This window comes from Neovison vison, chromosome X (assembly GCF_020171115.1).
Source record: "Neovison vison isolate M4711 chromosome X, ASM_NN_V1, whole genome shotgun sequence".
Lineage (NCBI taxonomy): Eukaryota > Metazoa > Chordata > Mammalia > Carnivora > Mustelidae > Neogale > Neogale vison.
In genome coordinates, this window is record NC_058105.1 from 74,936,627 (window position 1) to 74,964,149 (window position 27,523).

Consider the following 27,523-nt stretch of genomic DNA (forward strand, 5'->3'; position numbering starts at 1 on the left):
ATAACAAGACAGAAGAAAGAGAAATTAAGGACTCAATCCCATTTTCAATTGCACCCAAAACCATAAGATACCTAAGAATAAACCTAACCAAAGAGTCAAAGAATCTGTACTCAGAGAGCTATAAAGTATTCATGAAAGAAACTGAGGAAGATACAAAGAAATGGAAAAATGTTCCATGCTCATGGATTGGAAGAACAAATATTGTGAGAATGTGTATGCTTCCTAAAACAATCTACACATTTAATGCAATCCATATCAAAATTCACTCCACTTTTTCTCAAGGAAATGGGACAAATAATCCTAAAAGATGTATGGAACCACAAACGACCCTGAATAGCCAGAGGAATGTTGAAAAAGAAAGCCAAGGTTGGTGGTATCACAATTTCAGAGTTCAAACTCTATTACAATGCTGTTATCATCAAGACAGTATGGTATTGGCACAAAAACAGACACATAGATCAATGGAACAGAATAGAAAGCCCAGAAATAGATGCTCAACGCTATGGTCAACTAATCTTTGACAAAACAGGAAAGAATGTCCAATGGAAAAAAGATGGTCTCTTTAACAAATGGTGTTGGAAAAGTTGGACAGCCACATGCAGAAAAATGAAACTGGACCATTTCCTCACACCACACACAAAAATAGACTCAAAATGGATGAAGGAACACAGTGTGAGAAAGGAATCCATCAGAATCCTTGATGGGAATACAGGCAGCAACCTCTTTGACTTCAGCCACAGCAAAATCTTCCTAGGAACATTAACAAAGGTAAGGGAAGCAAGGGCAAAAATGAACTATTGAGAATTCAAGATCAAATGCTTTTGCACAGCAATGGAAACAGTTAACAAAACCAAAAGACAACTGACAGAATGGGAGAAGATATTTGCAAATGACATATTTGATAAAGGGCTAGTATCCAAAATCTATAAAGAACTTATCAAACTCAACACCCAAAGAACAAATAATCCATTCAAGAAAAGGGCAGAGGATATGAACAGACATTTCTGCAAAGAAGACATCTATATGGTCAACAGACACATGAAGAAGTGCTCCATCACTTGGCATCAGGGAAATACAAATCAAAACCACAATACAAATGAAAACCAATCAGAATGGCTAAAATTAACAAGTCAGGGAATGACAGATCCTGGCGAGGATGTGGAGAAAGGGGAACCCTCCTACACTCTTTGGTGGGAATGCAAGCTGGTGCAGGAACTCTGGAAAACAGCATGGAGGTTTCTCAAAAAGTTGAAAATAAAGCTCCTCTGTGACCTGGCAATCACACTACTGGGTTTTTATCCTAAAGAAACAAATGTAGTGATTCGAAGGGTCACATGCACCCGAATGTTTATAACAGCAATGTCCACAATAACCGAACTATGGAAAGAACCTAGATGTCCATCAACAGATGAATGGATAAAGAATAAGTGGTATATATATACAATGGAATACTATGCAGCCATCAAAAGAAATGAAATCTTGCCATTTGCAATGACATGGATGGAACTAGAGGCTATTATGCTTAGCAAAATAAGTCAATTACAGAAAGACAATTGTCATATGATCTCCCTGATATGAGGAAGTTGAGAGACAACGTGGGGGGTTTGAGGAGTAGGAAAGGAATAAATGAAACAATATGGGATCAGAAGGGAGACAAACCATAAGAGACTCAATCTCACAAAACAAAGTGAGGGTTGCCATGGGGAGAGGGGGGAGAGGGTGGTTGGGTTATGGATATTGGGGAAGGTATGTGCTATGGTGAGTGTGGTGAAGTGTAAACCTGGCGATTCACAGACCTGTACCCCGCGGGCTAATAATACATTATATTTTAATTAAATTTTAAAACAAACAAACAATCAAACCATGAGAGACTATGGACTCTGAGAAAGAAATTGAGCGTGGGGATGAGCCTGGTGGTGGGTATTATAGAGGGCACGTGTTGCATGGAGCACTTGGTGTGGCACATAAACAAAGAATTTCGGAATACTGAAAAAATATAAAATAATTTTTTTAAAATGACAGAGTCAATTATCATATGGTTTCACTTATTTGTGGAGCATAACAAATATCATGGAGGACAAGGGGTGTTAGAGAGGAGAAGGAAGTTGGGGTAAATTGGAAGGGGAGGTGAATCATGAGAGACTATGGACTCTGAAAAACAGTCTGAGGGGTTTGAAGTGGTGGGGGGTGGGAGGTTGGGGTACGAGGTGGTGGGTATTATAGAGGGCACGGTTGCATGGAGCACTGGGTGTGGTGAAAAAATAATGGATACTGTTATGCTGAAAATAAATAAATTAATAAAAAATACCAAAAAAAGACTAGTATTTTTTCCTACTAAGTCTTTTCTTTTCTAGCCTCAACAATTTTAGTTCTTTCAGCTTTTTCTCATGATATGATTTCCAGGACCCTCATCACTCTATTTTTCTCCTCTGAACATTCTTCAAATTATCATTGAGACAGTTAAATTAGGAGACCTAAACTTTTATTAAGTAAAATTATCCCTTTATTTACTTTGGACATTATACTTCTTTTAATGCATCCCAACATTGACAAGTTAGCTTTCTGGACCACTATATCATTCCTCTCCTGGCATATTGAACTAAAATCCCTATGTTTTATTGATATTTATGTACCTCACTGTTGGTTGTCCTCATCCATTTTATAATCCTGTGGTTGTTTTTCTCTGTATCCATGTGTAGAAATTGAAATTGTATCTCTGTGATACTCCATTTTGTGAGTTTAGAGCTATCATTTGAGAGTGTTAAGAATTCTTTTTAGGGTTCCTGGTTGGCTTTCTCAGTTGAGCATCTACCTTTGGCTTGGGTCATGATCCCGGGGTCCTGAGATCAAGTCCCATATGGGGACTTCTTGCTCAGCAGGAGGCCTGCATCTCCCTCTCCCTCTGCTGCTCTCCCTGCTTATTCTCCGTGTGTGTGTGTGTGTGTGTGTGTCAAATAAATAAATAAAATCTTTAAAAAGTGAATTCTATTGGATCCAGCTGGTCATGTCATGAAATTTTAATCTTTCCTGTCTTAAAAACCATTACAGATCTGGTTAGCCCCTGGTGCTCTTTGTCTCTAGGGTCATCTAGATATTTCTTTTTTTTTTAATTTTTTAATTTCTTTTCAGCGTAACAGTATTCATTGTTTTTGCACCACACCAAGTGCTCCAAGCAATCCATGCCCTCTCTAATACCCACCACCTGGATCCCCCACATATAATGTATTTTTATCCCCAGAGGTACAGGTCTGTGAATTGCCAGGTTTACACACTTCACAGCACTCACCATAGCATATACCCTCCCCAATGTCCATAACTCCACCGACCTCTCCCAAACCCTCTCCCCCCAGCAACCCTCAATTTGTTTTGTGAGATTAAGAGTCACTTATGGTTTGTCTCCCTCCCAATCCCATCTTGTTTCATTTATTCTTTTCCTAGCCCCAAACCCCCCATGTTGCATTTCCACTTCCTCATATCAGGGAGATCATATGACAGTTGTCTTTCTCTGATTGACTTATTTCACTAAGCATGATACCCTCTAGTTCCATCCACATCATCGCAAATGGCAAGATTTCATTTCTTTTGATGGCTGCATAGTATTCCATTGTGTATATGTATATCTTTTTTTTATTAAATTAATTTATTTATTTTCAGAAAAATGGTATTCATTATTTTTTCACCACACCCAGTGCTCCATGCAATCTGTGCCCTCTATAATACCCACTACCTGGTACCCCAACCTCCCACCCCACCACCACTTCAAACCCCTCAGATTGTTTTTCAGAGTCCATAGTCTCTCATGATTCACCTCCCCTTCCAATTTACCCCAATTCCCTTCTCCTCTCTAACACCCCTTGTCCTCCATGATATTTGTTATGCTCCACAAATTAGAACTTCCCTATGATCCTGCAATTGCACTCCTGGGTATTTACCCCAAAGATACAGATGTCGTGAAAAGAAGGGCCATCTCTACCCCAATGTTTATAGCAGCAATGGCCACGGTCGCCAAACTATGGAAAGAACCAAGATGCCCTTCAACAGATGAATGGATAATGAAGATGTGGTCCATATACACTATGGAGTATTATGCCTCCATCAGAAAGGATGAATACCCAACTTTTGTAGCAACATGGACGAGACTGGAAGAGATTATGCTGAGTGAAATAAGTCAAGCAGAGAGAGTCAATTATCATATGGTTTCAGCTAGATGTTTCTACTCCCAGAGACTCTCCTCTTCTTACTTTCTCTTACTCCTGGGAGTCCTGGCTAGTGACGTCCGTGCTCTGTATGTTATTGTGAGGATTGCATACACCATGCTGCAGAATCCTATTTATTTGATGTTGGCCATCATCAAATCCTTAAAATGTTTCTCCTGTCTATTTCATCCTCACTCTCATTTTCCATCTTATAGTTCTGTGATAACCACAATTTTCCTCTCATGTCCAGCTCAGCAGGTCTTGGGCCTCTAGGAGCTCTGCTTTTCTACATAATGGTCAGTTGGCTTTGGGGAAACTACTCTGTCAGTGGTAGAGTCTCTCCAGCAGCTGATAAGACCAGCTGTCATAATGATGAACTAAGCCACAGGCCTTTTTAAAAATCCAGCTTTATAAGATGTAATTGACATGTAACTTTGTGAAAATTTAAGGTGTAAAAGGTGATAGCTTTATATATGTACATATTGCAAAATGATTATCAAAGTAAGGTTATTTAACACATCCATCAACTCACATAATAACCATTTATTTTTGGTGAGAACATTTAAGATACAATCTCTTAACAGCTTTCTAGTATACCACATAAGATTTCCACTTGGTATTTTGGTAACCATCTCCCAAAGCATCTGTTATCTTTTTTCAATACAAACAGAAGGATGTCTAGAAAGCAAAATGCATGGTTTTCCTACCACTTCCCCAGTGGAAGTTCTGGTTTTGAGAGAGGTCTTCTGGAGCATCTATATGGGAGGGATAGCTCTTTAGCTAATTTCATTCTCCTCCATTATCCATCTTCTGATCAACAGCCTTTAGAACAGGGCCGTTGGCCCACCATAACTACTAGCTGACTCTGGAAGTTAGGATAAAGCTTAGAGTGTTGGTTTACAAGAAATACTTTTCTCAAATGCTTAAAGTAGACCCTGACTCCAGGCTGTTTTAAGCAAAGCCAGACTTATTAGACAATCAATCTTTATACCAACCCAGAATGGCTTTGAGAAAGCACAGTTTTACCTGAGCCAGTTGACTATGACACAATGGTGTGTTTTTAGGATGGCATGGATTTTCTCCAGAGTGGTCAAGCATACAATCATACTAAACCCAAGTAATAGTAGCAAGTATATATAGACACAAATGCTAAGGGAACTCTCAGGGTGAATCAAAGGACTGAAGTTTGAAATTTAAAGGAAGATTTAGAGACAATTATATTCATAAAAATAATTAAGTGATGCCTACTTCTCAATCATTGTGCTTAATACTTTATATACTTAATCTTATTTAGACATTACAGCAATCCTGTCTTATGAAAGGTATTATCTCCATTTTATAGACATAGCATCTAAAACTCCCAGAAGTGATTTCCTCAGAGTTTTATGGGCAGTGGGAGGCTAAGCTGGAATTTGATTCTCACTGTGATAAGATCCAAAGTCCTTGCTCTTTGCATTGCACAACAATGCTTCCCAGGGGAGGGGCAAGGGTTGTCACAGGAAAACAAGGCATCCAAAGAAAAGAGAGCAGCCTCTTGGAATTGCTTCAAGTGAATGTTGAACAGATTTCCCAGAATTTCAGTATTGGAAACTCATTCAAAGTAACTTTCCTCATATCTGGAGTGGAATGTATAAGCTTCGAGAAGTGAAAAAGTATCAGTAAATAAAACCTCATGATGGCCTTCTGTTGAAGAGTTGGGAACTGGGCTATGAAAGTGGAAGAGAGGTTAAAAAGCTCATAAGGTGTCTGGAGGGAGGATGCTGTTCTAGCTCTAATGAGAGCTGGAACACATTTGCTCCTAATTCTCAAACCTACTCTAACCTCCCTGCGAAATTTTTTTTTCTGGTTCTGTAAGCCCTTTACAGGGCACACACTAATATAAAGAAGCCCTAAGATTTTGACTGTTACATGTGCCCTTTCCTACTTCTAAGGCTTAAATAGAGTAGGATCATTTAAGGTTCTTGCCTTGCTTAATTCTCACCTACTATCTTTCATAGAGTCTGCCTCATTCTTCCCAAATATACACTTAGGCAACATGACAAAATCCAGTTCTTTTCCCACATGTTAAACCTTCATTGTTTGATAGTGGAGATAACACTGTTTATGGGTCTTGTCTTTCCCAGAATAAGATATTTTCACTTCTTCAGATTTTCTAAGCCATATCTTAAGTTGTACTTCAACTTTCTCTGAATGAGTTCCAATTCATCCATGGCTTTCATAAGTGTAGAGTCAATAACTAGTTATAAGACTCCCAGGGAGTACAATATTGACCTATCCAAAGCAGGGAGGATACCTCATTCTTTAAAATTTCCTGGGAAAAATCCAACAACTTTTCACAGTTACTTGTGCTCTATTTATGATCTCACATTATTAGAAAAAATTTTTAAATCTCATATGGCCTATATCTGTCATGTCACCTTTTTGACCCTCCTTATTTCCATAAGAGTGAATATAAATTTTTCATCTCCTTGCATCAGAGATCCTCTCCTTGCCTCTCTGTGTCTAGTTTTCTCTAAGAGACACAATCCTTCATCTTTCAAAACAGGCCTTCTTGTTTCTTAATGAGGCCTTGGTCCAAGAGAGTGGATAGCATCTGCATGGAGATAGCCTGGGATAACAAATAGAAACAAGTCCTTCAACCTGAGTTTGATGCCTGTGGAAAGGCAGGAGAAACTTCCTTTATTCTGGGATCTGGGAAGTGGGCCTATGTGTTTGAATTCAGCATTCAGGGAGGCCTTGTCTGCTTTTATTTTCATGTCATTTTATAAATTTCTCAAAAAAGAATAGCAATAAACCAGTGCACTAAGAAAGTGATTCCAAGGCAGCCTCAGAAGAATTGGTAGACATTCTGCAAGAATCTGGTAGAGAAATTTTGGGGTGAGAGAGGAGACAAGTAAACCATGAACTAAGTGATAGTAGTGGAGCTGTGGTCATGGTGATTATGGAGAGATAATGTACTAAAGTGGGAAACAGATGGAGAGCAGGAAGATGAAAAGGAGAGGGTCATTTCAGAAATCATGTGAAATGGGCTGTGCCAAACCCTCTCAGATTTCTGAGCTCAATTTCCTTGGCAATCAAGAAATATAATTTCTAGTTTCCCCATTTTTTATTGTGTTATGTTAGTCACCATAAAATACATCATTAGTTTTTGATGCAGTATTCCAAGATTCATTGTTTATGTACAACACCCAGTGCTCTCTCTATGCAACCCCTATTTGACATCTTTCACATGTCCTCAGTCCTTTCCCAAGTAAGACCCAGTGTGGTTTCACAGCTTCATTTTACCAGTTCCTGCATTACTTCAGGATTTTACCAAGACCTCACCAAGAGACTAAACTTAGTTCCACTTTAGAGATGAAAACAATACTCTTCTCTCTTCCTTATCTGTTGCTTTCCAAGATCACCAGGCCCAGAGATACCCAGCGGTTAAGAAAAGTTGCTTCAAATCCACTCAAAGAGATGGGTCAAGCCTGGGAAAAAAGCATCAGGAAAAAAAGCATAAAGACTATAAAAAGTAGGAGAAGAGAAGCAGAAAGCAGAGAGGAATAATTAGAGTATCTTAATCAGAAAATGGAAATAAGAAAAGGAGAAAGAAAATGAAGGAAAGAAAGAGAACTAAAACTAGAATTGAGTGTTTTTGACAATGCTGAGGTATAGTAGAACAGAGTGTCCCTGGCAAAGCTGAAACTTTGGGCTGTAGCCAAATTGTTCCATTCTAGTGACCTTTAGATAGCTAACTGTGTCTGTTCAGCACAAACTAGATGGGTAAATAAATAAATAAATTCTAAAGGAAAAAAAAAAAAGACATGCAGTAAAAACAGTCCAGTAATGGGGAACTGATCAAAGGCCCCCTTTCCCTCATTATGGCCTGCGGGTAGCTTGCTGTTCCAACCTGCAGGCTCCCTTCCCTGTCCCAGTTTCCTAGGGGGAAGGGGGGCATGAAAGATGATGGAGGCTGATAACTCCAGAGCCCTCCCTCCTCCCTGCCACTAGCAAAGCTCAATGAAACAGAAGTAGAAATCTGACAGGTGGCCTAGGCTCTAGGCAAGTACTGGCCATAGAATGGCCTGGGTAGCCAAAATGGTAGGGGGCTTAGACAGCAGAGGCCAGCTCCCCAAACCCCACAAATAAATAGAAAAGAAGTTAAGTTTGGTCCTTCACTGTTAATTCCAGATTAAAATGACAGTTTTAACTTTTTATATCTGCAAGGTACATTTAAATATTTTTCTATGAAAACAGAGCTCACACCCTCAAATATTATTTTAGGCCTAAATTTCTAGAAGTACAAAAAATCAGGAAAGAACTGATGTTAGTTTTATTTTTTCCACAAAGTCTTCATTCAGGTTCATTTCTAGAGGAAAGACTGGAGTGTTCCCTCACCCCTGATAGTATTCAGAGCATATTTGAGGAATGGGCAGCCTTCTACAGAGGTGAGTAGATCTCTTTAACTCTAACCATTTTAAAGTCAGGAGACTTCCTTATTGCACATCCATCATAGTCCAATCATCCTTCCCATCAGTTATGTCATCCCCAAAACCTTAAATTTATTGAATTAAGACAGAGGTAGATTTCTTCACAAGAGAGGTCTATTTAATGATAATTATTCCCTGAGAGTTGGTGGGACAAAAAGAAGTCCAAAGATCTGAGTTCCAATATTAACTTCACCATTTGCTGGCTGTATGAAACTTTGATTAACCTCTATTTCTTCATCTGTAAAGAGGGGATAACATAACGTAGTTCATAGGTGTGTTGTGCAGATCAAGTAACTACTATAGACTTAACACATAGGTAGAACTTCATTAGCTTTAACCATATGAATTTTCTGATGAAATCTTTCCTCCAATCTTGGAAAAGAGCAATGAACTGAGAACTTTAGATATAGCCATATAATTAACATCACTCTTAGCACTCTCTTTCCTCTCCATTGTCTTTCTTAGGAACACAGTTCTAACAGGAGTGATTCCTAAGCCTGACAAGATACCTTTAACTTTTTGCTGATCTCAATTTTTTTTAACAGCTTGCTCTCCATTTCAATATTGCTCTCTTAGATTTCTTCTTGAACTACTTTGGCTCAACTCTATAGCCACCCAGTCTTGATATCTTAGCATTGTCATTGACATGGTTTGCTTCTTCCATTATCATATACAAGTGCTATACAACTCTGTTAATTATTTATTCATGGCAGTTTTAGATGCATTCTCAAATTTTCATGCTTCTAGTCTCTTTCCTTGTCTTGATTCTTATCTCCCTATTCTCGCAGTTCTCTGCTCTCTCTGCTTTTCTTTAATATACCCTGCATAGTGTAGTCAGAATAATCTTTCAAATATATCCTTTTAAGTCACTATGCTCCCCTGAATGATTTTTTTCAAGGACTTCATAACTAATGAGAACTAAGTAGCTTGACTTAGCATTCAATAACTGCCATGATCTGGGCTCATTTAACTTTTCCATAGCAAAATAATCTGATTAGCCCTGGCATAAGGGAAAGCATAGGGAGTGAGGGCAAAAAGAATGGTACCCAACCCAGATGTTTGCTGCAAATAAGGTACAATCTGAAGATTGAATAGACATTAGCCAAGAAAATAGTGGAAATGCAGGAAAGAAAAATGTTTGAACAAGGGGAGAATGTTCGTGCATTTATTTAACATATTTGTTGAACATTTAAATTATGACAGGCATTGTGTTAGTCACTAGAAATGTCACAATGAACAAAAGAAATGAAATGAGGTCTTTGTTCTCATAAAGCAAATAGCATGGAGGACAAGGGGCGTTAGAGAGGAGAAGGGAATTTGGGTAAATGGGAAGGGGAGGTGAACCATGAGAGACTATGGACTCTGAAAAACAATCTGAGGGGTTTGAAGTGGTGGGGGGGTGGGAGGTTGGGGTACCAGGTGGTGGGTATTATAGAGGGCACGGCTTGCATGGAGCACAGGGTGTGGTGAAAAAATAATGAATAATGTTTTTCTGAAAATAAATAAATTGGAAAAAAAAAAAGAAAAGACCCTCAGGTGAAGAGTGTGCTTTGTGTGTTCAAGTAAGGGAGCTAGTGGCTGGAGTAAGAGATATAATGCCTTTAGGCTATGGTAAGGACATTGAAATACTGGAACATGTACAAAGGTATATAGAGAGACAGACAAGCAGACAAGAAGGGAGAGAGGAGGGAAGGAGAAAGAAAGAACGAGAGAGAGAGAGAGAATGAGAGAGAGAGAGAATGGTAATTTGGTAATTAGTAGAACTCCAAGTAGTTCAGTTTTACTGGAGTATAGTGTGTGAATAGGAAGTAACTAGAGAGGATACTGAAAAGGAAAGGAGGATCAGATATAACTGAGTGGCAAGCACAGAAGGGGTTTTTGGTTTATCATGTCATTATGAGGAATCACTGAAGGGTAATAAGCTAAAGAGTGAACTGATTAGATCTGCATTTCAGAAAGATCACTCTGGACAGTGTAGAGAGTAGATTGAAGTAGAGCAAGACCAAAGGAGATTAATTGGGAGATTATTGCAGCCATCTGGGTGAGAGGTGTGGGAGTTTACAAATGGGATATATTTTAGATATTTAGGAAAGAGAATTTTCAAGATTTGGTGTTAAATTTGATGTGATGGGTTAGTGACAGGAAATAATGATGACTTCCAGATTCCAGGAAAGAAATAATATCCCATTTTACTTTTTAACATCCTATGTGTGTCAATTTTGTCTTCTCAAAGTCAGTGGCCAGAAACTATGTGTCCCACTGTGTATTATAACCCTTTCCTGTAGTCAGTACCATGTTAGGAATTATTCTCAAGGAAAGGATGGGATGAAGATGAAAACTAATATATTGGGGGCCTTTACTCAATGGCAAGCATTGTGCTAGTTTTATATACATTATGCTACTTAACCCTTACAACAGCTTTGTGGAGAGCTTATCCTTATATTACATATGGGGGTAAAACCTCAAACATCCAACTCACTCAGTGTCTAACAAGTAACAAAACATACTATTCATGCAGCAGTAAAATTCTAATTCAGTGGCTGTGTAAATTGCCTTGTAATTTTAGAGCTTTTAACTTAAGCCCGAAGGAATGAATTGCTCTACTAGATGACATCTGTAATCTTTGTGAAGCAATAAACAGTAAACTGTAATCTCACAGTTGATAGGGATTTAGATTGTGAGAATCAGGCCACAGAGTTTTCTTTCTTATCTCCAGTTGTCTTTGTTTTGGTTTGCCACAGGGCCTAAAATATAAATACATCATGTACAATCTTAAAAGCAGCTTCCCTAAACCTTAATAAATTTAAGTGTCCCTTATGTTTTTACCATACTAGCAAAATAGGGTTTGATTCAACAAATGTTAACTGAGTAGACCTACTACATGCAAGTTTCTGTAGGTGACACAGATGCACAGGAAGATTCCACCTTCTCTCAGAGAAAGGTGAGAGCAAGGACTATAATGCAAGAACTGTATGAGAGGCAGTGAAATGTAGTGGTTAAGCATCTGGATTCTGGCACAAGACTGCCTGCCTCAGATTAAATTCTGGCTCCAACACTATTCCTTGATATGAAGAGAAAGGACTGTGGCTTGGTGTGAATAAGGAACAGTGAAGAGCTCCATTTGGTTAGAGAATGGGATATGGGAAGGGTAATCACAAAACATGAGGGTCAGAGTACAGCTGCTCCTGAAGGCCAGCCAAAACGCATTGGACTTTATTCAGAAGACCAGATCCAGTGTTGCAACCCACTGATGTGTTGAAAGTAATTTGTTACCCATAAGAGTTAAAGTACCAAAGTTTGCAAATGATTTACCTAAAAAGAAAATCAAGTAAAATAGACTCAGGGTTATCCTACAATAAGATCATCTTCACTAATTTGCTTTCTGATGTGCTTTATTGAACAGGAAAGAAGGTTAGTGGAGTTGTAATCTAGTTACTAAGAATTACACATCACCCTCACCTTTATACTTACTCAGTCTTATTTCTGATTAATTCTGTAGTTGGTGAACATGACTGTAAGGATTTGTAAGTTGGAAGTTTGCAGTTATTCAGTTTTTTTCTTTTTCACCTTACATTCAGGTACTTTCCTATTAGAGAAAAATAAAGATAGATTAAAAAGGGTACATAGTACACTTACATTTACTTTACATATGAATTAGGATGAAATTATGAATGCTTCTGTTAATAAGAATATAACAGAAGACACTGCCTAATACATTGTGTTTAGTGAATATATGTTGTGTGTGTTATTACACACACAAAGATGATTTTATGAACCTCAGGCTCAATTGGAGTTGTGAAAAAAATCAACTGCAAACCACAATGACTTTTGGGGGTACTGTCCAGTCATGGTTGATGTATACGTGTATCTTTGTGTGTGTTTAAATAAATTTATTATGACTTCACTTTCAATTTTCATTCCTTAGTCCCCTAACTTTCAAAGAAGGTAGTAAAATGAGTTAGCTGCTAATAAGACTGGGTTGAAGTCTAAGAAATACACTTTGAAAAGTACATTAAGCCTTTTGGAAATGTTTTAACAAACAATTGCAAAGGTCATGGACAGCTGACTCTGGGTTAATGACATTCTGTTAGGATTGCATTTATAAAAAAAATTACAGATTATATAGAGAAATAGCCTGTAGTGACCAAAAAAAGTACTTTCTAACATTTACTCTGCATATGCAGACTACCTGAAGTATTTCCTAGTTATTTCTTTCATTGTGACTGGAGGTTTGAACATACCTCACCAGCCAATGCATGTGGTGTTTCAGGTATCTGATTGAATTATAATTTGTGTGAATTGTATGAGTCTTGTTATAAAGAAGTCATGGTGACTTGATCAATGGTTTTCAGATCAAATTCTGAGCATGTTGCCCAGATCCTGACAGATTAATACTATTAACTTTATAGCTTATATAAAAAAAATCACTGGAAATGATTTTGAAATGTTAAAAGTTATCAGGAAATCTCTTTCTACATCATTAAAATATCCAAGTGAATTTAAATGGTTAATTTAATTACCCACAGTCTTGTAAACTGCTTCTATGGATAATACAACAACAGTCTACAGTGGATGTCCTTCACTACCCTGCAAAACCTGGTTGGAGGTTTTCCAAAATCTGAGAATTTTTATGAGAGCCTATTGTACATGTGAGAATTGTTTCATGTTAAAAAAGAAGATAAGGACTGTTGCTGTAATCAGTAGAAAGCCATTGGTTGGCTGTATTCAGGGATGGAGAATGATTTTAAGTAGCTTTAGGGTTAAGACTCCATCTGAGTTATATATGTGTGGCAGGTGAGTGTAAGAAGAGAACCAGGGGTTAGTAGACCAAAGACCAATAGACCAAAGAGAAGAATGAGTCCTGTAACAGTCCAAACTAATAGCCTAATATAAGAAAAGACTGAAAAGATTTGTGAAATCTTAGGGAAGTATCAGCTATAAAATTAGTGCTATCCAACTCTGTTCTACAGAAATGGGAATTGCATATGACTTGACCTAAATGAATTCAAGACTTAGTAATTGACCTATTGTGAAGAATGAAGAAAAAAAAAGCAATTAGGATGTTGGATGCATCATGTCTTCATGGTATAGTATAGATAGAGTATAACTAGGAATAAGGCAATAATAATTATAATTGTTGCTTGTATTTTTATTTAAATTCAATTAGCCAACACGAGTACATCATTAGTTTCAGAGATGAGTGTCATTAATTCATCAGCTGCATATAATACCAAGTACTCATCACATCATGTGTCCTCCTTAATGCTGATCACCCAGTTACTCCATCTCCCTACCCTCTTTCCATTCCGCAACCCTCAGTTTGTTTTCCAGAGTCAAGAGACTTTCATCTTTGTCTCCTGAGGTTTCCTGTCTCACATTGAGGTCTTTCATCTTTGAGTTTCTTTTTGTGTATGGTGAAAGAAAATGGTCCAGTTTCATTATTCTGCATGTGGTTGTCCAGTTTTCCCAGCACCATTTGTTGAAGAGACTGTCTTTTTTCATTGGATATTCTCTCCTGTTTTGTGGAAGATTAGTGGACCATAGATTTGAGGATCCATTTCTGGGATATCTATTCTGTTCTGTTGATCTATATGTCTGTTTTTGTGCCAATAACATACTGTCTTGAAGATTACAAGTTTGTAATAGAGCTTGAAGTCCAGCACTGTGGTGCCATGAGCTTTGGTTTTATTTTTCAACATTCCTTTGGTTATTGGGGGTCTTTTCAGGTTACACACAAATTTTGGGATTGTTTGTTCCAGCTCCTTGAAAAATATCGATGGTATTTTGATAGGGATTATATTGAATGTGTAGATTGCTCTAGTAGCATAGACACTTTAACATTATTTATTCTTCCAATCCATGAGTATGGAATGGTTTTCCATTTCTTTGTGTCTTTCTCATTTCCTTTCATAAGTGTTCTGTAGATTTTAGAGTACAGATCCTTTACCTCTTTGGTTAAGTTTATTCCTAGATATCTTATGGTTTTTGGTGCAATCGTAAATGGGATTGATTCCTACATTTCACTCCCTTCTGTCCCATTGTTAGTGTATAGAAATACAACTAATTTATTTGCATTGATGTTATATCCTGACACATTACTGAATTCCTTATGAGTTCTAACAATTTTGGGATGGAGTCTTTTGTTTTTCACATAAAGTACTATGTCATTTGTGAAGAGTGAGATTTTGACTTCTTCTTTGCCAATTTCAATGCCTTTTATTATTATTTTTTGTCTGGTTATTGAGGCCAGGACTTCTAGTATACTGTTGAAGAACAGTGGTGAGAATGGACATCTCTGCCATGTTCCTGACCTTAGGGAAAAAGCTCTCAGTTTTTACCCATTGAGAATGATACCTGCTGTGGGCTTTTGGTAAATGACTTTTATGATATTGAAGTATGTTTTCTCTACCCTTACACTGTGGAAAGTTTTAATCAGGAAAGGATGCTGTATACTGCCAAATGCTTTTTCTGCATCAATTGGGAGGATCATATGGTTCTTGTCATTTCTTTTGTTAATGTGATGTATCACGTTGATTGATATGCAAATGTTGAACTAACCTTGCAGCTCAGGAATAAATCTCACTTGGTCCTGGTGAATAGTCCTTTTAATGTAGTGTTGGATCATACTTACTAGTATCTTGGTGAGAATTTTGGCACCATATTCATCGGGATATTAGTCTGTAATTCTCCTTTTTGATGGGGTCTTTGTCTGGTTTTGGAATCAAGGTAATGCTGGCCTCATAGAACGAGATTAGAAATTTCTTTCCCTATTTGTTTGAAATGGTTTCAGAAGATAGGTTTTAGTTCTTTTTTGAAGGTTTGTTAGAATTCCCCTGGGAACACGTCTGGCCCCAGACTCTTATTTTTAGGGAGATTTTTGGTTACTGCTTCACTTTCCTTGCTAGTTTTGGATCTGTTCAGGTTTTCTATTTCTTCCTGATTCAGTTCTGGTAGTTTATGCATTTTATGAATACATCTATTTCTTCCAGATTGCCTAATTTGTTGACATATAGTCACTCATAATATGTTCTTAAAATTGTATTTCCTTGGTGTTGGCGGTGATCTCTCCTCTTTTATTCATGATTTTATTAATTTGGGTTCTATCTCTTTTATTTGATAAGTCTGGCTAAGGGCTTATCTATATTATTCATTCTTCCAAAGAACAAGCTCCTACTTTTGTTGATCTGTTCTATTGTTCTATGGGTTTCTATTTCATTGATTTTCTGCTCTAATCTTTATTATATCTCTTCTCCTGATGGCTTTAGGCTTTATTTGCTGTTCTTTCTCCAGCTCCTTTATGTGTATATTTGAGGCTTTTCTAATTTCTTCAGAAAGACTTGTATTTCTGTTACTTCCCTCATAGGACTGCCATCGTTGCATCACAGTGGTTTTGAACAGTTGTGTGTTTTGTTTTGTTTTTTGTTTTCGGTAAGTTGTTGGCTTTTTCAAAAAAATTTATTTTAATTTTTAAATTTTTATAAACATATAATATATTTTTATCCCCAGGGGTACAGGTCTGTGAATCGCCAGGTTTACACACTTCACAGCACTCACTATAGCACATACCCTCCCCAATGTCCATAACCCCACCCCCCTTCTCCCAACCCCCCTCCCCCAGCAACCCTCAGTTTGTTTTGTGAGCTTAAGGGTCACTTATGGTTTGTCTCCCTCCCAATCCCATCTTGTTTCATTTATTCTTCTCCTACCCCCTAACCCCCCATGTTGCATCACCACTTCTTCATATCAGGGAGATCATATGATAGTTGTCTTTCTCCAGTTGACTTATTTCGCTAAGCATGATACGCTCTAGTTCCATCCACGTTGTTGCAAATGGCAAGATTTCATTTCTTTTGATGCAGTTGTGTGTTTTTAAAAAGATTTTATTTATTTATTTGAAAGAGAGAATGAACATGGAGAGCAGCAGATGGAAAGGGAGAAATAGGCTCCTTGCTGAGCAGGGAACGTGACACAGGACTCAATCCCAGGATGCTGGGATCATAACCTGAGCAGAAGGCAGATGACCAACTGACTGAGCCACCTGGGTGCTCAACAGTTGTGTTTTCTTTTTCCTTTTTTTCCATGAAATGTTTAATTTATCTTTAATTTCCTGGTTGACCCATTCATTCTACAGTAGGATGCTCTTTAACTTCCAAGTATTTGAGTTTCTTCCAAATTTCCTTTTGTGATTGAGTTCAAGTTTCAAAGTTCTGTGGTCTGAAAATACACAAGAAATAATCCCTGTCTTTTGCTACTGCTTGAGACCTGATTTATGACATGGTATGTGAGCAATTCTGGAGAATATTCCAGAAAGAACCCAAATTAATAAAATCATGAATAAAAGAGGAGAGATCACCGCCAACACCAAGGAAATACAATTTTAAGAACATATTATGAGTGACTATATGATATATATATATCGAGAGAGAGAGAGAGAGAGAGAGAATTTGATCCTAAAACAACAGAATATACATTCTTCTCAAGTGCACCTGGAATATATATATATATATATATATATATATATATATATATATAATCTGTGAAGTCCATCTGGTACAGTGTGTCATTCAAAGCCATTGTTTCCTTGTTGATATTCTGCTTAGATGATCTGTCCATTGCTATGAGTGGGGTGTTGATGTCCCCTACTGTTTATTATTATCAACAAGTTTCTTTAATTTTATTATTAATTGTTTTATATAACTGTCTGCTTGCAAGTTAGAAGCATAAATATTTATAATTGGTAGATGTCCTTGTTAAATAGACACTTTAAGTATAATACAGTGTGCCTCTATGTCCCTTACTACAGTCTTTGGTTTACTAATTTGCCTGATATGAGGACTGTTACCCCAGTTTTCTTTTGATGTCCATTAGCATGATAAATGATTCTCCACCCCCTCCCCTTCAATGTGGAAGTGTCTTGGGTCTAAAATGAGTCTCTTGTAAACAGTGTATGGATGGATCCTGCTTTTTCTATACAATCCCTGTGTCATTTGGTTAGAGTTTTTAGCCCATTTACATTCAGAATAACTACTGAAAGATATGAATATATTGTCATTGTATTACCTCTAAAATCACTGTTTTTGTGTATTGTCTCTGTTCCCTTTTGGTCTATGTTACTTTTGGGCCTCTTCACTTACAGGATCCCCTTTAATATTTCTTGCAAGCCTGGTTTAGTGATCACAAAATCTTTTAGTTTCTGCTTTTCCTGGAAGCTCTCTATCTCTCCTTCCATTCTGAATGAAAGCCTTGCTTGATAAAGTATACTTGATTGCATTTTTTTCCTCATTTACTACCCTGAATCTATCATGTCTGCTTTTTCTCGCTTGCCAATTGTCTATGGATGGGTCTACTGCCAGTCTAATGTTTCTACCCCTGTAGGTTAGAGACCTCTTGTCTCAAGTTGCTTTCAAGATTGTCTCTATATCTCTGAAATTTATAAGCTTCACTATTATATGTTGGGATGCTGATGCATTTTTATTGATTTTGAGGGGAGTTCTCTGTGCCTCCTGGACTTGAATGCCTGTTTCCTTCATCAGTTTAGGGAGGGTCCCAGCTACAATTTGCTCAAATGTACCATCTGAACCTCTCTGTCTCTTTCTTCTTCCTCTGGAACCCCAATAACTCTAATATTGTTTCACTTTATTTTATCACTGATCTCTTGAATTCTCCCTTCATGGTCCAGTAATTGTTTATCTCTCCTTTGCTCAATTTCTTTATTCTCCATAATTTTATCTTCTATGTCACTTATTTTCTCTGTTGCCTCATTTATTGTAACAGTAAGAGCCTCCACTGTTGATTGCATCTCAGCAATACCTCTTTGATTTCAACCTTTTAGATCTTAGTTCCATTAGTTATCCAGAAAGGGATACTCTAGTATCCTTTATACTTTTTTCAAGCCCAGCTATTATCTTTATAATCATTATTCTGAATTCTAGCTCTGACATTTTACCAATATCCATATTTATTAAGTCTCTGACAGTGATTTCTCTCTCTTGACCCTTTTTCTAGGAATTTCTCCTTCTGGTCATTTTGTCCAGAGAGGAATAGATTAACAAGAGTACAAAAAAGAAATAAAAGATAAAAAAATATCAATCATGACCCCAGCGAAAGATACACTGAAATCAAAAAAGGAGGGGAAAAAAGGAAAAACTAGAGACTAAAATCAAACTGGTAGACAATCAGGTTGATACACTTTGTCCTGGGTGTATTTTGGTCTGTTTGTTAGAACAAACAAACTTCAATCAGTGACAGCATTTTATTTTACCTTATGTTTATATCAAATTTCTAAAATAGATAGGTATAGATATAGATATAGATGTAGATATAGATATAGATATTGCTCTTTCTATAGAATGGCTTCTTAGAAGTATGTCTCCTGGCTCATTGAGTATGCATATTTCAAATGTTTATAGATTTTGCCAAATAACTATTCCAAATCTCTACCAATTAACAGTCTCATCAACAATATATGAAAGCGTATGTCTCCCTCCTTAAGCCTAAGAAAAATGGGTCCAGAGGATCACAATCTGGGAGAGGGTTACAGTCCAAGTTTCTTGAGCACAATTGAAGAACTTGAGAATATTGAACCTGGAAAGGAGAAAACTCAAAATGACATAATAGTGGCCTACATATCTCTGAAAGACAGAGAATATAAACCTAATGAGAATATTCTCAAAGTGCAGAAACATCAGATAAGTGGATTCTGTCTGTTTGGCATAAGAGTGCTTCCTAACAGATTTGTCTTGAGATGGAACAGTCTATATCTGAGGAAAGTGTACTCCACATTGCTGGAGAAGCACAAGCAGAGGTTCAAAGGTCATCTGACAGATATAGCAAACCTTGTAAATGGAACTGGATTAGAGAATCTTGTCTACCCTGTTTTTTGTTTTTTTTATCTGAAAGTCTATTAGAAAATACATTTTTTAGTCCATTCCCATTTTATTTTATTTTGTTTTATTTATTTTTTGTGTTCCAAAATTAATTGTTTATGTACCTCACCCAGGGCTCCAAGCAACACATGCCCTCCTTAATACCCACCACCAGGCTCACCCATTCCCCCCACCTCTCCCCTCTAAAACCCTCAGTTTGTTTCTCAAAGTCCACAGTCTCTCATGGCTCATTTCTCTCTCCGATTTCCCCCAATTTACTTTTCCTTCCCTTCTCCTAATATACTCCATGTTATTCTCTATTTTCCATAAGTAAATGAAACCATATGTTAATTGACTTTCTCTGCTTCACTTATTTCACTCAGCATAATCTCCTCCAGTCCCATCCATGTTGCTACAAAAGTTGAGTATTCATCCTTTCTGATGGCCACATCTTCTTTATCCATTCATCTGTTGAAGGGCATCTCAGCTCTTTCCACAGTTTGGCAATTGTGGACATTGCTGCTATGAACATTGGAATAGATATGGTCCTTCTTTTTACTACATCTGTATCTTTGGGGTAAATACTAGTAGAAAGTACAATTTTTGAAGTGGAAGGAAGAGAAGGAAAACCAGGAGTTCTACTTTCCACCCAGAATTGCAGTGTTTCTGGGTAATAGGTCTGGGGACTCTTTTATTCCTGCATTATTATGTAACGGCAGATTTCCAAAAGCCCAACAGGCATTTTTTTTGAAGGTCAACCAAAGCTTTATTTTGCACCAAGCATCAGGAATCAGACCGAACATCAAAACAGACCGGTCGGGACCGCCCCTCCAGAGAGGACGACCCCTCCCAACAGGCATTTTTATATGCTGCAGAAAACCTCCGCTAACTTCTCTTAGATGTTTTCCCCAGCTAGCATTATGGGACAATTTATAGGCCAAAGGACTCATCTTGAATGAAGTCAGAAAATCATTGTCTGTACAGAATAGCAGTTAACCTTGGACCATAAGTTAACTGAGTTTGATTCTCTAAGCCAGAAGCCAAGCTCTGCCACTGGCTGGTTGAATGGTCTTGGACAAATCCCTTCAATACTATGTGTCTCACTTTTTCCATCTGTACAAAGAAGGGGTTGGACTGAATATTCTGGGTTTTTTTCCAACCCTGATGTTTTATGAGCCTATATGTCTTTCTGTCACGTGACCTTCCTCTATGCTTCTGCAGCATACTGTCCTGGCCTCCATCACTCCACTTACTACTTTGTGTTGAAATTCTGTTTACTCTTTCTCCCTTTAAGCTATGAACATCTTGGCTTAACACATGATTTGTCATTTAGTAGGCATTCAGTTCAATGTTTATTGAAATGACATTCAGTTCAATGTTTATTGAAATGAACTTGAATTCTTCTTTTAAAAGATTTTATTTATTTATTTGACAGATAGAGGTCACAAGTAGGCAGATAGGCAGGCAAAGAGAGGGAGAGGAAGGGAAACAGGCTCCCCACTGAGCAGAGAACCTAATGTGGGGCTTGATCCCAGGACCCCAAGATCATGACCTGAGCTGAAGGCAGAGGCTTTATCCCACTGAGCCATCCAGGCACCCCTTGAATTCTTTTTTAAATATTTTATTTACCTGAGCAAGAGAGAGGGGGAACAAGGGGAGGGGCAGGAGAAGAATCAGATTCCCTGCTGAGCAGGGAGCCCAATGCAGGGATTGATCCTGGAACCTTGAGATCATGACCTGAGCCAAAGGCAGATGCTTAACCACCTCAGCCACCCAGGCACCCTGAAATTGAATTCTTTATACTGTCTATAAGACTTGGTCTCTGGAAAAACTTGAAATTTGATATTATAGAGCCCAAGGGGATTCTATTCTTGAGCACTACTCCTTTCTCTGTTAGCTCCTCAGCAATGAATAAATGGAAATAGGGATCAGTAGTAAAAGGGGCAGCAGGCTGATAGAGGAATGACTCCTTGCATTCTCTGACATCATGTTTACTGCTTCTTTTCCTAGCTTCTTTCAGCAGTTTGAGCTCAAAGTTCCTTTCCTTTCTCCTTTCTATAGTTCCAGTGGAATCAGCCAGAGTCTATTTTCTGAGGATTCTCCTTCAGTGTCTCACTCTTGGAAACCACATTACTGCCAAAGAATTCATGTCTTCTATGGAAGTTTACCTTTTTTGCACCCCTTTCCTTGCTAAAACAAAGATAATATTCTCATTTCGTTATGTTCTTTGGCTCAGTCTCTACCCAGCCCAGCATCAGGATTCCTGGTAGGAAGCAAAGGCTTGCCCTTGCCCTATCCTCTTCTGAGATACCAGATGTAAAGCAAGTGGTGACAGCAACACTATTCCCTGTACTTCAGGATCTGGCTGGAGATAATGGCCAGCTGGGGGCGATTTCATTTATATTTAGACTTGTTCCAACCACAAAGTTAACAGAAGAATAAATAAAGATGGAAAGAGAGACATTAGAGAGCACAATTTGGTGAGAGAAACATTTAAAATATATTTAGTTTCTAATTTTGGAGACTGGCCCATCTTTCCTAAATAGTAGCCCCCTCCCACATAGCCCTGAATACTGCCCAGTGGGAATGAGAAAAAATATCATGATAATAGTTTGGGTTTCCCTTTCTGCCACCACAAAGCTAGAGACTGGAATTAAAACAGACTAAAGCAGTGCCAGAAGTAGAAGGCAGAGATCAGTCGCTATTATCTTTCTTTGCCTGCATAATGACCATGCCTGGGAGAATGAAAAAGGATCTCAAAACAGTCCTCTTCAGGTAGGACACTCCTCTCTATGCCTGTCAACTTTTAGACTATCAGTACCAGGGATCTCAGGATAATTTAGTCTGTTTGGGATTTTGTTGTTGCTGGTAGTCGTGGTCAGTTTGATGGTTGGTCGGTTGATGAAGTCATTTCCTCAAAAAAATCTTACATTTAATTAAACATTCACAAGAGAAAATGAAGAATGGGTTTGGATGAGTAGGAATATGGACCCAGAGCCCTCTTAATAAGTCTCCTTTTGTTTCCTGGAGTGTCTTCTGAAGTTGTTCTTCAGGGCCCCAAGGAAACATATTGATCTAGCCCACTTTTCTCATGTTATAGATGAAAAAGCTAAGGCTTTAAGTCACACTGAGATTTAGTTCATTCCAGATCTAGTACCCAGATTTCTTGATTAGTAAGCTAAGGGTCTTTTATGACTCCATATTTCATCTTCTTAAATTATTATGGGCTAGAATAGATTTTCCAAAATAGCAAGAATGAAAACTGAGGTACCACTGATGAAATTGGTTTTGCAGAGAGCATTGCAGTGGTACAGTTTTTATTCTATAAACATCAATAAGACAATCCCAGATTTCTGAAGCTTGTGAATAAAATTGATATACAACTTCAAGAGAAAACATCTGTCTAAATTTTAAAAAAAGGCTTAATTGCTTGTAACATGTAAAGGGAGAATCTATGAATCACGAAGAGGGGAGATCATTATGAACACAGAAATACAAGGTGTCAGAAAGATCCTAGTTGGTGGTGTCTATTCAGAAAAGTTGAAATAACCACCAGAATCTGAAGAGTCTTCCAACTCAAGTTACTATAAAAAGTGTTTCTAAGAGGTGGAAAAGCTCTGAATAAACTCCCTTCAATTTACCACTCTCGTTTTTTTTTTGTCTGGCTCCTTGCTTATTAAGAAAACTTCTCATTTGTTAAATAATTTGGCTTTCCAGGAGGTGATAGTGTTCCCTCTTTGCAGGCTCTTGCCTGTCTTAAGTTCTCCTTTCACTCTACACTCTTACTGGGCAATTATTTCTACTGCCACAGTTTTTAATTCCTCCTATAGCCAATGAATACCAAATATCTAACTCTCCTTTCATCCTCTATCCTAAGCTCCAAATCATTTGTCCAGTTATCTATTACTGTATGGCTCTAAGCCCTACATGACCTTCAAATGCAATCTGTTAGAAACAGTGAACTAATTGGGGTCCTAAGTGAGCACAGAGCACACTCAATATAGAATTATTTAAGCTAAGGTTTTTGTTTTGTTTTGTTTGTTTTTGGTTTTGTTTTTACAGAAGATGCTATTTACAAAGCGATAGACGATAGACGTAGAGGAACTCAAGGATTGAGGCAGTATGTCAGATTAGTAGCCCTTGAGCTGTTATGACCCCTAAGGGAGGGTTAAGGGAGGAGAAGTTGCTAGAATCTGGAAGAAGATAAACTTCTGTAGAGTTGGCCACCTTGAAAGGAGTAGTGTTTTTCAGTTGTGAGACTCATGCAGCCCAAGACAAGTTCTCTTATTCTGCCATTTTGTGAACAAAGCTATTTTCCCTTTCTTCAAGTCCTTCATGATAATGGTCTTTGATTTTTACTCCCTCTCAGTCTCTGTCTTTTAATCCAGAAAACACACGGAACTGAGTTAGGAGTAGTATTAAGGCTAAGCACTACTAATGAGCTGCACAGTATTCTTGAGCAAGTCATATTTATGGTCCTCAATTCCTTGATCTGTAAAAGTAAAGGAGCAGGTGCTGGAAAATAGCTCAGTAGATGCTTGGATGTTTTCTTAGAATCTGTGATTTAGAATTCTTAGGCTTAACATAGTATTCTCAATGTATCTGCCTCTTGATTTTACATAAGATCAAGTTGGTGATAGGTAAGGAGGTCATGTGCTGTTTTTTATATATATTTTTTCCAATTATGAGGGAGGATGAGTAAATTTTACTTATTTCAAATCCATCATGGTATAGATGTAATTTCAAAACTTTTAGTGTGTTGCCTTATATTTACCCATGTTAAAACTCATCTCCCATCTTTCTGCTCTCTCATGTAGCATCCTAGAGAGAACCCTGACATTTATTTTTGTAAGGTGGTCATTTTCCTACCTGCAAGAGTTATATTTAAGCTAAAAGCCCTATTCTATGCAATTTATAGGGATATTAAGATATACTCAGAGCAACAGAAGAGCTTCAAGTTTTTAGCTTAAAATACCAAATCATTTTTCTTCTGCTATTTTATTCTGAAAATTTGAAATGTACAGATAATTGGAAAGGTGCTGGATATCTCTATCACATCATCATCCTGAAGAAAATCATTAATTCAATAATATAATCTAATATATAGACCATACTGAAATTTCCCCAATTGTCCCCCAAATATAATTTTTTCAGGCCTTTATCCAAGCAGTATTCATAAATGCACATTTGTTGTTTCTCTAGTTTCTTTTAACTCTGAAGAGTTCCCCTAATCTCTTCTTATTTGAAGAGCTCAGATGATCTATTTGGTTTATAGAATTTCATATATTCTAATTGTTTCCTTATGATTATGACTCAGGTTAAACATGTTTGACAAGAATTCATCATTGGTAGAGTTTTGGATTTTTCATGGCATTACATTCAGAGGTGTATAACATCAGGTTATCCTTCTACTGGTGATGCTAATGTGAACACTTGATCAAAACTGTGGCCATCAAATCTCTATCAGATTTCTACAATTCCTTCTTTTTAATTACTAAGTAATTAGCAACAGTTTATGGCCATGTGAATACATTGTTCGTTAACAGTGTTTTGCTAAATAATGTTAGTATTGACTGATGATACTAAATGACTGAATCAGTCATACATTGAAGGAGACAGAATGGTGTTTTATTATTCTTTCATTATTTATTAGTGGCTATTCTTTCATAAAGAATAGTATTGCACCACCATATACAGAGATTTTCTAAATTTTATCTTCCTCCACCTTCCCCCACAATGAAAGTATTTAAAGAGTATTGCAATGAAGGCATGAATATATTTTTCTTTTAATTTTGAAGTGTTATATTACAGCCATAGGCATTCTTTTTATGATGAAACTGTCTGAAACGTGACCAGTAACAACTCCCAAAAGCCATCTCCTGTGTCTTTTTGACATTATCTCATTAGACATTAAGCATGTCCTCTCTTTATGATATTGCCAAATTATTTTAATAACATTCATGTTTTACAAAAATATATACAATATACATAATTTTAGTATCATGATGTAATCATTGTTACCTATTTTTTCTTAACAGTACTACCAGTCTCCTACTCTTGCCACTTTTATTCCATAGTAGAATAGTAAAAGTCCTAGTGGAAGCAATCAGACAAGAAAAAGAAACTAAAGTCATCCAAATTGATAGGGAAACAGTTAAAGTGTTACTATGTTCAGATAATACAATAATACACATTAAAACCCCTAAAGACTACAACAAAAAATTACCAAAAGTAATAAATGAATTCAGTAAATCGGCAGGATACAAAATTAATATCCAGAAATTTGTACCATTTCTATACTCTAATAAAGAGAAACTAAGAAAACAGCTCCTTTAGAATTGGACCAAAAAAACAAAATACCTTGGAATAAACTTAAGCATGGAGGTGAAATACTAATACTCTGAAAACTAGAAAACATTGATGAAAGAAATTGAAGATAAAAGAAACAAATGAAAAGATATTCCATGCTCATGAATTACAAGAATTAATAGTGTCAAAGTGTCCATATTGTCCAAGGAAATCTGAAGATTCAATATAATCCTTATCAAAATATGAACAACATTTTTTTCACAGAATTAGAACAAATAATCCTAAAATTTGTATGGACCCACAATTAACCTCAAGTAGGTAAAACAATGTTGAGAAAGAAGAGCACAAATGGGGGTACCTGAGTGACTCAGTCAGTTAAGTGTCTGACTTTAGCTGAGCTCATGAACTTGGAATCCTGGAATTTAGCCCCACAATGGGCTTCCTGCTCAGCAGGGACCCTGTTTCTCCCTCTCCCCCTTGCTTGTGTTCTCTCTCACTTTCTCTCTTTCAAATAAATAAAATATTTTTTTTAAAAAGAAGAGCAATAATGGAGGCATCACAACCCAGTCTGAAGATATAAATTTGTAGTAATCAAAACAGTATAACACTAGTACACAAATAGAAAAAAAATCAATGGAACAGAATACAGTCCAGAAATAAACCCTTTATGTGGTTCATTAATCTATGACAAAGGAGGAAAGAATATACAATGGGGAAAATACAGTCTCTTTAATAAATGGTGCTTGAAAAACTGGACAGCTACGTGTTAAAGAATGACACCAGACTGCATTCTACTACCATACATAAAAATAAACTCAAAATGGATTGTATACCTTAATTTGAGACCTGAAACCATAAAAAAATTGTAGATGAGAACACAGGCAGTAATTTCTCTGGATATTATACATAACAACATTTTTCTAGATATGTCTCCTAAAGCAAGAGAAACAAAAGCAAAAATAAACTATTGGGACTACCTAAAAAAAATGAATTGGAGGAAATCGGAGGGGGAAACAAACAATGAAAGACTGTGGACTCAGAAACAAACTGAGGGTTTTGGAGGGGAGAGGGGTGGGGGCTTGGGTGAGCCTGGTGGTGGGTATTAAGGAGGGCATGTATTGCATGGAACACTGAGTGTGGTGCATAACAATCAATTTTGGAACACTGAAAAAATAAAATAAAATAATGTATCACTATATTGTACACCTGAACCTAATACTGTAATTAAAATTTAAAAACTTAATTAAAAAGTTACTCGTAAAAAAGTTACTCACAAACTACATTCAGCACCATGTTATTTTTCTGAGTAGCCATGATACCCATTCTATAATATCTATAGTAAAGTTTTTAAGAACAATTCTAAAAAAAATAATAAAATTTAAAAAAAAAAGACTCTGGCACAGCAAAGGAACCCATCAGCAAAGCAAAAGGACAACTTACTGAATGGGAAAAGATATTTACAAATGATATATCTAAAATCTATAAAGAACTTTAACAACTCAACATCAAAAAATTTAAAAAATGAACAGAATGCCTGAATATTTTTTCAAAAGAAAAAACAAAGATGGCCAACAGACACACAGAAAGATGCTCAACATCACTAATCAAGGGAATGCAAATCGAAACCACAATTATATATCAACTTTCACTTTTCAGAATGGCTAAAATTAAAAAGATGAGA